Source organism: Clavelina lepadiformis, chromosome 1, assembly GCF_947623445.1.
Source record: "Clavelina lepadiformis chromosome 1, kaClaLepa1.1, whole genome shotgun sequence".
NCBI lineage: Eukaryota > Metazoa > Chordata > Ascidiacea > Aplousobranchia > Clavelinidae > Clavelina > Clavelina lepadiformis.
The window spans coordinates 213,982-229,203 of NC_135240.1; positions in this window are offsets into that span (position 1 = coordinate 213,982).

Below are 15,222 nucleotides of genomic sequence, written 5' to 3' on the forward strand. Positions count from 1 at the left end.
AATATCAAATACCACAAAATAACTAATATATGTTTGCTAAATTCATGTTTTTTCAGCCGACAGTCAGATTTGGTCACAATATTATCTCAAAAATCGAGCAAACTTAACCACAAAATATGTAAAATATAACCTCTTGACAAGCAGCGTGCTATTATTAAAAATCAAAGCTTGCCTTTGATTGAGAATAATTAATATATTGCTTAACCTTAGTCTATTCTAGACACTGTATATTAAGCTGTAAAATAAATTGTGGTATCTACAGTATTATGTGGTGAAGAAATGAAAACATTTACACAACATTTTATGGCCTAAAATCGGTTTTCTGAAAGTTGACGTGCTTGTATTTTACATTCTAAGAAGGGATTATTTCACTGTAATTTTTTACAGTTCATTGATTTATGTGAATTATTGTGAAAAACATTATACAACAAACATAGTATACCAAAGTTTAGCAAAAAAAAACATTAACCTACATGCAGATATGCGTATTTATTAAATGTTTCACGTCAATTCTGCTGAGTGTTGTCGGAGGAGGTGTGAATTTTTTATTGCAGATTCAAAGAAGATTTCCTCTTCTTCATGATTTTGACCTTGAAATCGATTCCCCTTAACCGGAAAGTTCCGAAATTCACAAAAAACGTGACGTGAACTAAGAAATGCGATAATACCCCCAAAACGTAAAAAATGCTGAATTTATTAAATGTTTCACGTCAATTCTGCTGATTGTTGCCGGAAGAGGTGTGAATTTTTTATTGCAGATTCTTAAAGAAGATTTCCCCCTCTTCACTATGGTGACCTTGAAATCAAATTTTACTACAGGCCCTTAATAATTGGCTATATTTCTAAGGACTACGGTTATTTTTACTTTTTATGGTTTTTGAAAATAGGATGTTTTTGGGACTATTTTTACCATTAACTTACTTCGACCAAAACGTTTAAGTACATTTTATTGAAATTTTCATGCAAAAAGTTTGAAACTATTACTTTTCCTTTGCTATATATTACTGTAAATTAGACATGGTATAATAATACAGTTGTAAAAATATTACGGAATACAGTGAATATAAACATTTTATATCAACAATATTCCTTTCATTGTTTTCGCCGAATTTACTTGGTGTCTGGACCTATAGTTATTTAAGTAAAGTTCAGTTTTAGAGTTCTTGCTAAACGCGAGGTAACTTGCACTACGCGATAGCTATCAGTGCAATTGTTTAAAAACTTAGCAGGAAGCGTTTATACATACATATTTCACCAAAAGTAGGTCACCCGAATCGTGGTCGAAAGATGGCTAACAACGCAAGTTAAGATTAAGCGACGAGGTTTCATAAGCGACGAGGTTTCATAACAGATCTTGCTAACTGCCTCATTTTGCCGCACATGATGACAAGACAGAAAATTCCTCAACTCCACAGAGCCACAAGAGAGGCTATGGTGAGATGCGGCTTAGCTTTTCCAAGTACATCCCATCAAACAGCGAACACGTTGCAGAAGTGGAAGCGGTGTTCTCAATTCGGAATTCCAAATAGATTCCTCAGAGAAGATACCGCTTCCACGGGAACTGCTATCTACCAACCAAACAGGTATAACAAAAACGCATTTTTCCGAAAATCTTGATTAAGAAATGCTCAACATGACGATTTTATTGGTTACAGTAATTAAACAACAAATTTTGCGCGACAGGAACGCGATTATTTTGGAAGATGAGGTTTGTAGCAGAAAAACAATAATTAATTAATTGTTTAGACTTTAGAACCTAGAAGGAACGAAATTTCAAGTTAGCAACAGAAAGATGAAAATCACATTGATTGCTACTAGAAAGTCGTTCCAATTCCCTTGCGTCTTAGGCTCTTAGCACATTCTTATCGAAATCATATTTTTAATGGCCGGCTATTTAAAAGTAACTTTGCAAACATTGAGGCGCGACAGGAACGCGATTATTTTGGAAGATGAGGTTTGTAGCAGAAAAAAAATATTTAAATAATTCAGCATTCATCACGATATAAGCATTGACGAAGAAGACCCAAAAAATAGGCCTGAGATCATCAGGTTTTATAACAAGACAAAGATTGGTTTTGACTTGGTTGACCAAATGGTTCAAACATATATTTGCAAACGACAAACCCGCCGATGGCCTCTAGTTCTCTTTTACAATCTGCTCGACATCGCAGCTCTCAATGAATATACCATATTCAGACAAGTATATCCTGATTATCAGAGTGGACAAGGTTCAAAGCGACGAGGTTTCATAACAGATCTTGCTAACTGCCTCATTTTGCCGCACATGATGACAAGACAGAAAATTCCTAAGCAAGTTAATCTAGCAAATGGCTACAAATATTTTGCTTCGTGCAATTTGATACCCGTTTTTGTTGCGAGATACATTTGGTAAATGTTAATTCGTGCAATTTCATATCCGTATATTTTGCGAAATACATTTGGTAATAGTTACTTCGTGCACATTTGTACCCATGCGAATTATAACTTACTGATTGTCATTATTCTCGGACATGTTTGGCTTTTGTTTTCTTTTACACATAGAAATCAAAAACAGCATTGAAAAGCTGAAGGTATTTTAATATATCTTCCATTCATACTTGAAAGGTGGTCGAAATTATAGTAGAAGTTACGGACACTTTTTCTTCTTATTTAAACCAGTATTAGAAGATCCTTAATGTGACCTTAATCAGCAATCGCAAAACTTACCAACTAAAACTTTTTATTTTTCTCTAGTTTATTTATTCCGTTTAACCATTACTGGCCGAAATATGAAAATAATTCCAATTAACTTTTCCGGCAAAATTGATTGAAAAATACCCTTCCGAGAAAATTGAACATTGTAATGTGGTTTTCATGCAACAGGTATATCATCATTTTTGAAAAAATACGAAGCAAATTTAAAATACATTACAATTGGCAATTGGCAATTGGCAATTGGCATCAAAAAGTCTTAACCCTAACCCAGAATAAGGCGTCCAAATATACCACATTTATTTTGCACATACACACTTAATTATCATTCAAAGAACGCCGAATCAGTTGCCGGACTTTGTCCTGCAACTGTTTCGGCGTTTTGGAAAATTCCTTGCATTTGGGGAGGTTTCCATCTGCAAGAGCCGTTTTAGCATAATGCGTTGTTATTCCCTTCTTCGTACCAATATACCATGAGAAAAATTGTTTAACTTCAAGCGATTCATCTGCAGAAAACTGTCGCCGAGATTTCTGTTAAAAACAGTAAGTTTTAGAAATTAATAATAAAATCATTGAAAATAGTTTAACGTATACATAATTAAATTATACAAGGCACATGCATTTTTTACGTTTTCATTACAAATGAAAAATAAACTTAACTAAGACCTACCACAACATTAACTTTATTTCTTCCTTCTCTAATTTCGACAATCGATGTGGATTTAATGGCTAAATTTATCAAAATGCAGTTAAATTTATAAAAAAGTACTTAATAAAACCTAAAATTGTGAGCTTTTCCCAGGCTTCGGCTTGAGGAATTATTTAAAACATGTAAAAGTAGATTTTAAATATGTAAACTTATATGCAATATAATACAATAAACGAAAATTGTTAAAATACTACTTACCGAGAAACTATAACGATCGAAAGTAGCTTTCCTCTTTCTAGATGGTTTTGTAGCTGAGCCGGGGCTCTCCTATATTATTAAAAGAACTTTGGTATATCAAGAAAACTGTACAGTGTTTTTGCGCTATTAAATATGTGTGTACAGTATGCATACTTTTTATAACCGCATGGTTCAGTCATATATGCATTGGTCACGTAACGTTTGTGGAGTGATACAAACATTATCGGTCAAGTATATCAGGAAACACCTTCCCGTATTCCAATCTCCCGATATATACTAAAATGCTTAGAATGCTATTTACCACGACATTAAAATCTCTGGAATTGCTTTTCTTTTTCCTCTTTCTGGAGGGTGATGCAGATGTGCTGGGGCTTTCCTAAATCATTAAAATAAATTTTGGTATTTCAAGCAAATTTCTGTTTTTAATTTAAATATGTGTGACTAGTACATATATAATTTATAAATTTCTTGATTGATGCACGCATTGGATACATAAAGCATGTGGGGTGACAGGAAATAATATCAATAAAATCATAGTTTCACTGTAAAGTCGTAATTAAATTTTAACTTACCGGCAGCTTCGAAGCACCTGCCACATTAGAGATGTCGATCTATAAACCAAAAAATGCAAAATTACCACGATTGATTTTAAGAGACTTTTCAGAGAATTTACCTGCTGCAGAACAACACGAGGCTCAACTATTTTATCCCGGACCGCCTTTTGTTGGCCACCGTCTTTGTTTCGGCGAATTTGTAATGACTCGTCTTCTTCAGCAAATGTGCTTCTTTCAGCTGACAAACTTTCTTCTGATGAAACGTCAGCAGCTGGTTCTACTCGTTCAGAATATGGGCTTCTATCATCTGACAAACCTTTTTCTATAAATGAAACCTCCACAGCTGATGCGATTCTTTCAGCAGACGGGCTTCTTTGAGCTGATGCGCCTTTTGTTTCGGTGCGACCAGCCGAACTGCACGACTGCGATTAAAAAATATAATTCAATTTTTTACTGACAACCATTTGCCGGAAGGAAGCGTGTGTTCACATCAAACTTGCCATCGACAAGAAATTGTTTCGTTGCCAAGAATAGAATTTATTCGCGAATCAGACTTGTAATGCACACAAAAAAGTTAAAACTTTTATACTTATTCCGAGGAATCCCATTTAAGTTGATTTGAACAACTTACCCTTATTTCTTTCATGACTTCATAAGCTTCTTCAGCCTCTACATTCTGTAGGTCGTTCGCGTAATATCTCTCTTGTGTGCTCGAGCTATGCGCCATATGCTTGGCCACCAAAAGGCGGCGGTCCGGTCTCTTAGATCTAACCTAATATGAAATTTTAAATTTTAAATACGTCACTGGTTGACTTTTATATAAATTTTGCTGCAGAATATTTTCATTATTAGCGATTTATCGTTATTTATATTGCTAGGTCTAATTACAGTAAAGATCAATTACTTGTGTGGCCGAATACTTCCGGTTTGAGGTTGCTGTAAATTTTCCGCGACCTCCGGCCAACTTCCAAACCCGCTGTATTGCTTTAGCTGCAGAGGAACTTGTAAGATTTTTTCCCTTATGGGGAAAAACCATCTTACACTCTTCTCCGTTGAATCTGACAAGGTTATCCAGCCCTTTCTTCAACCATTCTGGCATTACAATAGTTGCATCCCCATATGTTGAGAATGTTTTGTGACCGCGCACCTGCATTAAAAACATCCTTTTTTAATAGAGTTCTACATGAAAGGAAAATGTGGTGACTTACACGAACAATCCATCGTTTTTTCTCGGTCGGATAGCCAAACATTAGCTCTTCAACGAGCATATTGCGCACCGCACTTGTCCGTTGCGAGTTTTCAATTATCAGATAAGCCATGGTACTACGACACCTTATCGAAAGACACTTTATCGAAAGACACTTTATCGAACGACACCTGATCGAAACGACAGCTGATCGAAAGACACTTTATCGAACGACAGTTAATCGAGCCGACAGTTGATCGAACGACACTTTATCGAAATGAAAGCTGATCGAACGACACTTTATCGAACCGACAGTTAATCAAAACGGCAGTTGATCGAACGACACTTTATCGAACCGACAGTTCAAGCAAGATTTTTGCGTGTTTCTCAAACATTGAAACAATGGGCCATTGTGATGTGCGGTCTTTGTAATGGTGTGCATTAATGATTGTCATGTATATATCATAAAGTTGACGATCTATATTTTATATTTGTATCATAAAGTGTTCGATTTCGCATGGCGGCCGGCCCGCCCACATATTAATAAGATATCACAAAAATACGCACGAGAATTACTAAGTACGAGATTTTCTGTACAGTAGACTAGACTAGTCATTATATATACAAAGAGCAGGCGAGCAGAATTGAAGGCAAAATAAACTTTAGACTTTGACTCTAGACGTAACAATAGACTTTGAAATGGCAGCATATAATGCTCTTTCTTCCAGTTTCCCTCGGGCAGATATTCTCGGCTGCCTTTTCCATTTTGGCCAATGTAGCTTCCGGAAAATTCAGGCTCTCTCTCTGCAGCGGTGGTTCAATGAAGATGCAGAGCACGCCCTTCGCATAAAATGCTTCCAGGCACTGGCATTCGTTCCGCCCGACGACGTTGTACAACGGTTCGAGGACTTCCTGGCCACGTTCAGTGACGACGATGAGCAGCACTTGTCTGAATACATTGACTATTTTGAAACTACTTGGATTGGACGATTGTGTCGCAGGAATCGTCGTCAACCTCTATTTCCTATCCGGTGTTGGAGTGTTTTCCACCGGGTTCAAGATGACCTTCCAAGAACGAATAATAGCATTGAAGGATGGCACAATGCGTTCAGCAAGCGTGTCTCATCATCCCATCCGACGCTTCGAAGACTCGTCAAAAAAATTAAGCGGGAACAAGGTTCCAACAAAATGTTAATTGAGCAAATGAGTGCTGGAATCGATGGCCCACCTCGGAAGAAGCGCTACGACGCTGTCAACCAACGGCTGAAGAACATAGTTGAAAATTATGACTCAACAAATATGGACATAAAAAGTTATCTTCGAGCAATTGCACACAACTTGTAATTAAATGAATGCGATTGAAATGTGCACTTCGTCAGTTGTCGTTCTTTTAACAGTGCATATCGTCAGTTGTTTCAATAAATTGTGGATCTTTTAACCCTATCCTAACCAGGCTCGCGAGTTTACTAAAAAAACTAAGTGTGGCCAACCCCGCACACACATTTGCAATCGTTAATTACTAGAAACCTATGCGTCGTAGACTGATGAGATTATTACAGGTTAGTAGAAACATCATCTGGCTTCCTGTATACATCATAATTGTAAAACTAAAGAAAGTGAATTTAGTGTAAATTAGGTATTTCTAAAAGTGACACATTTCTATAAATTCTTCTTGTTACGCCGCGCCACCGCTGTGAAAAGAGAACGAAAAAGAATAGTTAGTCAAGTTATTGGTGCGTAAATGAGTAATACGTTTCAATGCGGAGAGAGAGAAAAATTATATAAATATCACAATATCTCAAAAATTACAAAATCCAACTTTATCAAACAAACATGGATGACCCATTGTTTCAATGTTTGAGAAACACGCAAAAATCTTGCTTGAACTGTCGGTTCGATAAAGTGTCGTTCGATCAACTGTCGTTTTGATTAACTGTCGGTTCGATAAAGTGTCGTTTGATCAACTTTCGGTTCGATAAAGTGTCGTTCGATCAACTGTCGTTTCGATCAGGTGTCGTTTCGATCAGGTGTCGTTCGATTAAGTGTCTTTCGATAAAGTGTCGTTCGATTAAGTGTCGTTCGATAAAGTGTATTTCGATAAGGTGTCGCGTCACGATCATTAGCTACTTTAACGTAAGTGAAAAACACGGTAAAAAGCGGATGACGGAGCATTGTCGGCGAAAGCGGCGTGAGCTGTCTGAAGATAAACGTTTAGCCAGGACACCACTGTGACTGGGGAAAGCGACCACTTGAGTGTGCTAAGGATTAACAATTCCTGGGATATGATTTCTTCCTCCGTGCAAGCTCCATCGGTGACGTAGGCAAAGTCTGTTAACTTCGGGGGATAGATTTCCTATAGAGACACAAAAGTTTAGCAAAGACCAATATTTAGAAATCATTTCTCCTAAATACTGTTTACCTGCGTGAATATAGGTTCTTCAAATAAATTTTATTCAAAAAAATGACAAACTTACTTCTAATTTCGCGGCGATAAATAAGGCGGTGACACCGACAAGCTGTAACCTCGTTTTGTGAATGTTGGTTGAGTTGTAAAGATATCGTTCAATGCAGTCGATCGCTAAATAAAACGTCTCCCGGTGTAAAGTATACACCTCTGATACCTGCAAAGAGACACACTAGCGTTAGACAAGATACTTTCCATTATTTTGCTTTCCCTTAGAGTTTAGAAGTTGAGTTGTTACCTCCATTAACTAGTCTAGCGGGATGGTGCGCACTAGAGGTTGCAAATCTTCGTGTCTCAACAAGTAAGCGCTGTTTCGGTAATAAAGCGAATCTTTGTCGACCATCGAGCGCCATAATTCGTCAGAGTCGGCCCAGCTGAAACAAACAAGACGATTAGAATGTGGGCTCTCAGATTGAGAACAAAAATAACAACACATGTGGTTATGGTTAATGTGAAAGTTAAAATTGATGTTAATAATAGTCATATAACAAGATAAAGATATAAACAAGAGAAAATATAATAATGAAGTTGTTCAACTGGCCAAAACAACAGCGACCACAACAACCAAAACCATAGCATCTCATAACGAAATCCAATAAATGTCACAAAATGTACATGGCTCTAACGTTCCTTACCTTTTCAAGTTTCAAAATGTGTCCTGAAATGTTGTACGAATTCGCGATGTGTGCATAATCATGGTTGCTAACTTTTGCTCGCAATCTTGTCAAAGAACGATTTATCTTACAAACTTACAAAAACACTGCTTTCGATGACCAAATTGACGCGGTACTCTTAGAAACCCCATTTAAAAAAACTGCCACTCCACTCTCCACAGCTAATTACCAACTCACAGTCTCTCGAATACCTATAAAACGTGGACACGTGGTGGAAACAAAAGACTTAGCTACCCGTGACTCGACACTCAAAATTCCGATGTGGCTACATTGGTATGAAGCCAGCCTGTTGAAGCAAGACTGCCTTTCATTTTTCTCTCATGAAATCGACTGATCTTAGTGATCTAGTTAACTGTTTCATGCAAGAGGGCTTAATAACCCACTCTCTCTCTATCACGTTCTACAAAACGAGATGCTACATAACTTAGGCAAATAAAGGGTGGTAGCGAACAAAGAAGACCCAACAGCCAAGTCGGCGAAATTAAACTAAAGCTGAAACATAGCTTACGGCTCCGGCCCGGCCCTCCTTTGTCACGAAACAAAAAGCGTGAAACTTGCCACGTAGGTGTCTCACGAGGCCATTCCAAGAAGTCAGCAACGTTTTGCAAAGTTCGCACTTGAAATCACCTTTCCCATTATTTTTTTATCGTGCACGACTTTGCAGTGGCGCGATATGTTCGAATTCTTGACACCACAGTATCTAGAACAGTTACTAACACCATTATGTCATTATTCTCGGAAATGTTTGGCTTTTGTTTTCTTTTACACATAGAAATCAAAAACAGCATTGAAAAGCTGAAGGTGTTTTAAATTGTCTTCCATTCATACTTGAAAGCTGTTCGAAATAATAGTAGAACTTACGGACAGTTTTTCTTCTTATTTTATCCAGTATTCGTCCGTCCCAATCGTAAGTTTTATATCGTAATCGTAATCGTATTCGAAAAACGTCCCAATCGTAAGTTTTGGTAAATACACACAGTACGAAATGACTGTGCAGTAGAAAACACTCATGCAATGATTAACACAATTCCTCGCTACATTTTACAGCAACAAACTAACTGCATCAACTGGAATAAAGTTTTAAACAACTTCAAACGCTTTTTAATAGGCCACGATGGGGGGGAACACGAAGAACGGGTAGCCCAAGATAAAGTATTACTTTTGCAAAATATAATAAATTACTGTGATTTCAAAACGTTGGAGTCCATTGACCTGGACACATATAAAGAGAAACATGTGCAGGTTAGGACGTTATATTAACTTTGATTAGTTACATACAAGATTTTTTGGATATACTACAGGTAGAATCTACTATGTAATATATTCATAGAATGTATATAAGCAAAGTAAAAGCGCACTGGAAAGCAGGGGTTTGAAGGTTAACATCATTAAAACCAAAGCGATGAGAATTGATAGAAAATCGTTGAAGGGAGTAGTCGGTACTGTTGATCCATGCGGAATTTGTGGGAAGAGAGTAGGGAGAAATTCCATTCAATGCAGAAAGTGAAAGTATTGTATTTAGTGCATAAGAGAAGTTCAGGTAGGCCTATCAATGGAAGGCTGATGAGTGGAAGGACATGTGAACTTGGGAAGTAATGAGATCGAGCTTGTTAAGGAGTTTCGGTATTTAGGGGATATGATAGCGAAAAATTACAGTACTGGCAGAGCAGTGACGGCAAGAATACGCGCTAGTTGGAAAACTTTTAAGGAATTGTCAGATACACTCTAGGGCAGACTACTCTATACAAACCTAAAAGAAAGGCTGTGTAAAGCATGTGTAAGAAATGTGATGTGCTACGTAGCTGAATGTTAGGCGATGAAGAAGGCTGATGTCAGGCGAATGCAGATGACAGAAATGAGGATTATTCGAATGATGTGTGGTAAGACACTACGAGATGGCATTACCAATGATGCGATAAGAAGGTGGACATGTGTTGAAGATATTGAAGAACATCTAAGAGGACATCGTCTGAGATGGTTGTGGAACGTTGAGCGAATGAATAAGTAGAGCTTAATAAGAAGAGTACAACATAAGATGATTGCAGTAAAGGTGAAAACGGGAAGATCAAAGAAAACATGGGAAGAGACGGTGAAGGATGACAAGAGAAGGAAAGGTTTGAAGATCGAGGATGCCATCGACAGGGGAAAGTGTCGGCGTCGTTGCAGGCAACTGGTCGACCCTGAATTTGTTTCGGGATGAAGACTAGGCCTGAACAACATTCGAATGGAAGATGATTATGTATATATGCAAAGTCTTAGCAAAAATAGTTGTATTTAAAAATAAACAAAAACCATCTTTCTTTATTTTAGAAATTACAAAATGAAAATAAAACTCCTTCGACATTCATATCCCACTCGAATGCCATGACGAGCTTCCTCAGCTTTTCATTACTGAAGAAGCTTCCATTAACCTTCAACGTGGGGGAAGCCCTTATTAACCTCAAGAATCGAAGGGCATCCTACAGAAAATTTCTAAAAAGAAGGTGATTACAAGCGCTGCCTACATGTAGCCTTTCCACTCTTGGATGATTTACTCGTGTTGGTATCTAAAAACTAGTTTTGTTATTGCAATTAAAACTTCTGTGTTAAAAAATACGCGTTTGCTAACCACTCTTTATTACCTAAACTGTTGCGTTTTCTAGGAGGCAAGTTATTAAGGAGACGGATCGCAGAAATGCGTTGGACCCGGCAGAAGTGAACAAAGTTAAGACAAATCCACTTTTTCGTAATACTGCGTTAACCATAAAACGTACATGACAGTTACAGTTGTTTTATATTTTTACATTATTTTAATTCTCGTTGAATGTGTAACTCACTATATAAAAAAATGCAGTATGGAGAAGAGACCCCGGAGCCGAGGTGAGAAGAGCCCATGGGGAAGTCCTCATGGCTTATTTGATAATTGAAAACTCGCAACGGACAAGTGCGGTGCGCAATATGCTCGTTGAAGAGCTAATGTTTGGCTATCCGACCGAGAAAAAACGATGGATTGTTCGTGTAAGTCACCACATTTTCCTTTCATGTAGAACTCTATTAAAAAAGGATGTTTGTAATGCAGGTGCGCGGTCACAAAACATTCTCAACATATGGGGATGCAACTATTGTAATGCCAGAATGGTTGAAGAAAGGGCTGGATAACCTTGTCAGATTCAACGGAGAAGAGTGTAAGATGGTTTTTCCCCATAAGGGAAAAAATCTTACAAGTTCCTCTGCAGCTAAAGCAATACAGCGGGTTTGGAAGTTGGCCGGAGGTCGCGGAAAATTTACAGCAACCTCAAACCGGAAGTATTCGGCCACACAAGTAATTGATCTTTACTGTAATTAGACCTAGCAATATAAATAACAATAAATCGCTAATAATGAAAATAATCTGCAGCAAAATTTATATAAAAGTCAACCAGTGACGTATTTAAAATTTAAAATTTCCTATTAGGTTAGATCTAAGAGACCGGACCGCCGCCTTTTGGTGGCCAAGCATATGGCGCATAGCTCGAGCACACAAGAGAGATATTACGCGAACGACCTACAGAATGTAGAGGCTGAAGAAGCCTATGAAATCATGAAAGAAATAAGGGTAAGTTGTTCAAATCAACTTAAATGGGATTCCTCGGAATACGTATAAAAGTTTTAACTTTTTTGTGTGCATTACAAGTCTGATTCGCGAATAAATTCTATTCTTGGCAACGAAACAATTTCTTGTCGATGGCAAGTTTGATGTGAACACACGCTTCTTTCCGGCAAATGGTTGTCAGTAAAAAATTGAATTATATTTTTTAATCGCAGTCGTGCAGTTCGGCTGGTCGCACCGAAACAAAAGGCGCCGTGATAGAGAGAGAGAGAGGGTTATTAAGCCCTCTTGCATGAAACAGTTAACTAGATCACTAAGATCAGTCGGTTTCATGAGAGAAAAATGAAAGGCAGTCTTGCTTCAACAGGCTGGCTTCATACCAATGTAGCCACATCGGAATTTTGAGTGTCGAGTCACGGGTAGCTAAGTCTTTTGTTTCCACCACGTGTCCACGTTTTATAGGTATTCGAGAGACTGTGAGTTGGTAATTAGCTGTGGAGAGTGGAGTGGCAGTTTTTTTAAATGGGGTTTCTAAGAGTACCGCGTCAATGTGGTCATCGAAAGCAGTGTTTTTGTAAGTTTGTAAGATAAATCGTTCTTTGACAAGATTGCGAGCAAAAGTTAGCAACCATGATTATGCACACATCGCCAATTCGTACAACATTTCAGGACAAATTTTGAAACTTGAAAAGGTAAGGAACGTTAGAGCCATGTACATTTTGTGACATTTATTGGATTTCGTTATGAGATGCTATGGTTTTGGTTGTTGTGGTCGCCGTTGTTTTGGCCAGTTGAACAACTTCATTATTATATTTTCTCTTGTTTATATCTTTATCTTGTTATATGACTATTATTAACATCAATTTTAACTTTCACATTAACCATAACCACATGTGTTGTTATTTTTGTTCTCAATCTGAGAGCCCACATTCAAATCGTCTTGTTTGTTTCAGCTGGGCCGACTCTGACGAATTATGGCGGTCGATGGTCGACAAAGATTCGCTTTATAACCGAAACAGCGCTTACTTGTCGAGACAGGAAGATTTGCAACCTCTAGTGCGCACCATCCGGCTAGACTAGTTAATGGAGGTAGCAACTCAACTTCTAAACTCTAGGGGAAAGCAAGATAATGGAAAGTATCTTGTCTAACGCTAGTGTGTCTCTTTGCAGGTATCAAAGGTGTATACTTTACACCGGGAGACGTTTTATTTAGCGATCGACTACATTGATCGATATCTTTACAACACAACCAACATTCACAAAACGAGGTTACAGCTTGTCGGTGTCACCGCCTTATTTATCGCCGCGAAATTAGAAGTAAGTTTGTCATTTTTTTGAATAAAATTTATTTGAAGAACCTATATTCACGCAGGTAAACAGTATTTAGGAGAAATGATTTCTAAATATTGGTCTTTGCTAAACTTTTGTGTCTCTACAGGAAATCTATCCCCCGAAGTTAACAGACTTTGCCTACGTCACCGATGGAGCTTGCACGGAGGAAGAAATCATATCCCAGGAATTGTTAATCCTTAGCACACTCAAGTGGTCGCTTTCCCCAGTCACAATGGTGTCCTGGGTAAACGTTTATCTTCAGACAGCTCACGCGGTCACGCCGCTTTCGCCGCCAATGCTCCGTCATCCGCTTTTTTTCCTTCCTCAATATCCGCAAGAAACATTTGTCCACATAGCACAGGTGGGAATAAATTGCGGTCAGTTCTTGTGTGAAAGGTAACGGTCCTAAACTTTGATGAAACAACGTCTCAGATGCATCTAGTGCTTAAAATGTCACCAGCGTCCTGGTCCGGTTCTGTTCGTAAAATTTGCTATATTTTTTCTATTATGTCGTCTTCCTAATCTCGAATATATGAATATTTCGACTGTGAGTTGCCGCCGATTTATTGACCCACTTTGCTTGTGTTTAGCATTCATGCAGTTATTAGCAATTAGTAAACAATATTACTAATATCGGGACTTTCCACGTACAGCTACCTCACATCTTCACTTGCTGGATATTTAACGTGCGGTTTCAGAAACTGCGTCAAGCGTCGAGTAATCTTAACTGTTCTTATTTCCATTCTAGTTGATCGACCTCTTTACATTGGACATCAAAAGTCTTCAGTTTCCATCCGTTTTCTTGGCTGTGTCCGCCTTGTACCATTTTTCATCGCGGGAGCTCGCCACCCAAGTTTCATGCTTTCAGTTCTTAGACATCGCCGCTGTAAGTAATTCTATAAGCACTGGGATAATTCTAGTATAAGAGTGTTATAAGATTTAGATAATACTAGGAGTGTTATCAGCAATGTCTACCAATGTATCTACGGCATTTTACCTAATTTTGAGTTTATTGCTTTAGAAATCGGTTTTCCAGTGTTTGTCGGATTATTTATATCATTTATTTTTAAGGCATTAGGTGCCCTATATAGTTGGTTCTGTTAATATTGCCTGAATTTTGCGTGTTTTAATTGAAATCTTTATGCGTTTAGTGTGTTCACTGGATGGCGTTGTTTGCGATAACAGTCCCACACAGTGGTCTTCAACCTATGAAACAATTCCGCAGGGTGGAAGCAAGTGACGTACAAAATATTCAAACTCACACGAATAACATTAACACCTTTGTAAGTTAGCGGTAAACAATTCGGCTGATTTTGAACTGTTTTACTAAGTGTATGTTTTGCTTGTATGGCTCATCTTGGTTAAAGTTGGAATTGAACCCTAAAAGAGGACAAATGGTAGGCGTATTATAATTAATTATAATTTTAAACCAATAAACTTTGGCACATTGAGAGCTCTTTAGTCAAGCGAAAAGGCTTCCCATAGAGAGTCAGGGTCTTTGAAACGAATTAGAGAAATTAAATTGAATGGAAATGTCCAAGTGGTTTAACGAAACAAAAGCTTGGTATGACCTCGCTCAGTCAAAAGCAATAAATCAAACAATCGTTCTCATTATTCTCATTTCTCACAACTAAACTTCTCAAATAAAACTCATGATAAATGTGATTTTATACAATGACTTAACTGAAGCATAAACAAACATTTGCGGTTTGGGGTTTGATTTGTCAGATAAACTAGCCGACGAAAGAGAAGTTGCTGCAGCGCTATCTACATAAAAAAGAATTCAATTGGCGTGATCATAAACAGTTAACAAGGGACAGTCTCTTTTGGAAGTAGGTGCTTTCGA